The 2,939-nt window shown below is 50.1% G+C and overlaps 1 long non-coding RNA gene across 1 annotated transcript in view; it reads left to right on the plus strand.

Moving 5' to 3' along the window:
* LOC102010413 overlaps positions 1–2,404 on the plus strand; it is an 8,573-nt gene extending 6,169 nt beyond the window's left edge. The window contains exons 2-3 of the long non-coding RNA XR_262044.1: positions 1,378–1,603; positions 2,216–2,404. This is a non-coding gene — a long non-coding RNA (uncharacterized LOC102010413). The remainder of the gene's footprint in view (positions 1–1,377; positions 1,604–2,215) is intronic.
* Positions 2,405–2,939: the final 535 nt, after the last annotated feature.

The following is a 2,939-nucleotide window of genomic DNA, read 5'->3' on the forward strand; positions in this document are numbered from 1 at the left end:
ATAAATGAATAAATTAACTGGACTTGAAGGAAGAGAGGGGGAACACTGTGAGGATACTGAGAGCAGTCCAAACAGAGAGAAGCAGTGCAGAGGCCTGAGGCGGGAGTTTGTGTGACTTGTGAGAAGATCACCAAGGAGGCTAGTGTGGCTGGAGGAAAACAAGAGTGAAGAAAGGAGGGACGGGAGGGAGGGACTGGGTGTGGGGTTCATCTATTTAAATGTGGTGCTGGGAATCAAGCCTAGGGCTTTGCACATGGTAGCAAGTGCTGTCCCACTGAGCTGCATCCCCAGACTCAGATTTCATGAGCTCTTGTAAACCACAGTGAGACTTCTGAGTGCCCGTGTTTGCCTCGCCACAGCCGATGGCCTTGGTACTTTGCAAACATCAACTGATCACAGTTCTTCCAACACCTAACGAGGGCCACATCATGGTACTCCACTGAGAAGATGGAAAGGATTGTGGGGGAGAGAGAGAGGGCTTGCAGCCTCAAGAGGCTGGTAGTTAGCTTGATGGGCGCTGTGACTGACTGCCGGTGAGTCTCGTTCGTTTGCTGTGCCATCTGAAGGTATTCGTGCACCTCTCTTGCTGTAGGCACGGGACTCTGTGATGAGACCAAGGGTGATAATTACAGAAGCTCGAAACCCAGGATCTCCTAGAGAGACTCGGGCTTCTGTCAGTCGTGGCGTCCAGCGTTCACTGCACTGACAGACGCCAGTTACCTTTGTGCCACCTAAAGGCATGCAAGGAGGCTTGTTTTGCTCCAAGATAGCTTGATTTTAGCAGACTTCTCATCTATTGCTTTAGGAAGCAATCTTACGATGTATTCTAATATTTAAAAAATCAAAACTGTATTTTAATTCTTAGCTTTTAAAATATGAAACAGGAAGAACCCGATAAAGGGAAAGTTCTGAGAAGTCCTGGAAGTGCAGGCGCTGCCGTTTGGATGTTAAACACACCCTAAAGTCCCAGGGGTGGGAGGTGTGACCCAGCGCTAGAGCGTCAGGAGCGTGCGGAGCCCTTAGGAGACAGGTCCCAGCGGGAGGTCTTCAGGCCACGGGAGCACGCTGGCGAAGGGACAGCGGGATGTTGGGCTCCTCCCCTTCCTTTGCTTTCCTGCCCCGAAGGGAGCAGTTCTGCCCGGATACACACTTCTGGTGTGAGGTCCTGCCTCACCACAGGCCCAAAGCAACAGGGCCAATCAGCTACGGTGGGGACTTCTAACATTGTGCACCAAAATAAACATTTTCTATGGATAAGTTACCCCAGAAATTTGTTCCGGAGATGGAAAGCCAACCACAGTGATTCTTCCTGCTCTACCAACTTATTCCATGAGGTTCTCTGGTGATCACAAAATATGTTTCTTATTCTGGCCTCAGATGAGAACATGCCATTTCAAGAAGTCAGCCCTGCACAAGCGTCACACTCCCACTCCGAGTTCACAGGACAGCACAAGCAGACGAGCACTCGAGAGCTGGCTTCGTTTCTCCACTTCTAGCTGCGACCCGGTGGTTGGTAGAGGCTTCCACACTTAGGAGGGGGATGCGTACTTCCGGAGCCCACGCTGCCTTCAGAAAACCACCAGACGTGCTGAGATCAATACAGGTGAGTCTGTTCCGCTCATGAGGACTCCGTGATGAGATCAGGGTGATAAGGAGTTTAGACCCCGGGACAACACTTCAGGTCCTTGGTGACGGCAGGGCAGCAGCACACATCGGGCCGGGGCATCAGTCGCACCTGCCAGGCTGGGGGCGCAGCACTGACTAGGAAGAATTCCTGGCATTTGAAGCGGGAGTGAGGCCAAAAGAAAAAGCACTTACAAAGCAGATAATTTAAAAAATATCTTATCAAATATGCACTTTTCAATTACTGCTCTTTCCGTCTCGGATTCCACTCTTACTGCCCTGGTAGAGCGTTGGCAGAGCTCGGCTGCGCTCCCTTCTGGGGCGGGTGACCGTCCCGGGGTAGAGGCAGTCCCCTTTGTCTGACCAGGTCCGCAGTGGGCGGAGGAATGACCTGTGGACAGCCGCGGGGCGTCTGCAGCTGACCGGAGCGGGGTGAGGGACCACGTGGCACTGGCTCAGCGGACGGCGTGGGCTGTGCTTGGCCCATTTCTGGTGCTGAAACCCTGGGACCCAGCTTCAAGGCGGCCTTGTTCTCTGGGCAGGAAGAAACCGCCCAGTAAGTTTGCCCAATCACATTTGGCTTCTTTCTCAGCAAAGGACTTCTCAACACGAGCAAGGACGTCGTCTAGCGTCGGGTCTCTCTCAGCCCGTGCCTTCTCCTGTGAGAACCCCAGGATTTCTCCCCTGGATGGGGCCCGAGAGTGACAGGCTGACTTTCCTAAGAAGTCGCCCGAGCCACCATGAAGAGCGCCAGAGAAACGAGTCAGTGTTCGGAGCGGCGGCTGTTCCATCCTCCACTCTGTCTCCTAAGGACATTTAAAGTATGTTCAGGTCAAAGTACAGCTCTACGGTTCTAAATAGAATACGATTCTCAGTCTATCAGAATCATTCACATGATGTAAGTTTCATTCCTTACCCATTTTATTCCACTTTTAGTAAAACATTTGAAATAGTTCTAGTGTGACAGAAAGTAAAATATACACATACATTCCACCTCCCCTCTGTGGAGATAAGTGCTACCAACAAATTCATATTTATCCTTCTAGAAAAAAAGAAAAATATATAAGCAAGTGTACATACATCTTCAGCCTGGCAAGGTGACACATATCTCTAATCCTAGCACTTAGGAGGCTGAGGCAGGAGGATCTCCATGAGTTCAAGGACAGCCTGGGGTACATAAAAGTTCAAGCCCATCCTGAACTACATAGTGAGACCCTGTCTTAAAATAATGTGTATATATATATATACATATTCCATCTTTATATGACTAGGAACATCTTATCTTCACATGTCTGTCTTTATCTTTTTCATTTTAT

This window comes from Chinchilla lanigera, unplaced genomic scaffold, assembly GCF_000276665.1.
Source record: "Chinchilla lanigera isolate Chin_1 unplaced genomic scaffold, ChiLan1.0 scaffold00039, whole genome shotgun sequence".
NCBI lineage: Eukaryota > Metazoa > Chordata > Mammalia > Rodentia > Chinchillidae > Chinchilla > Chinchilla lanigera.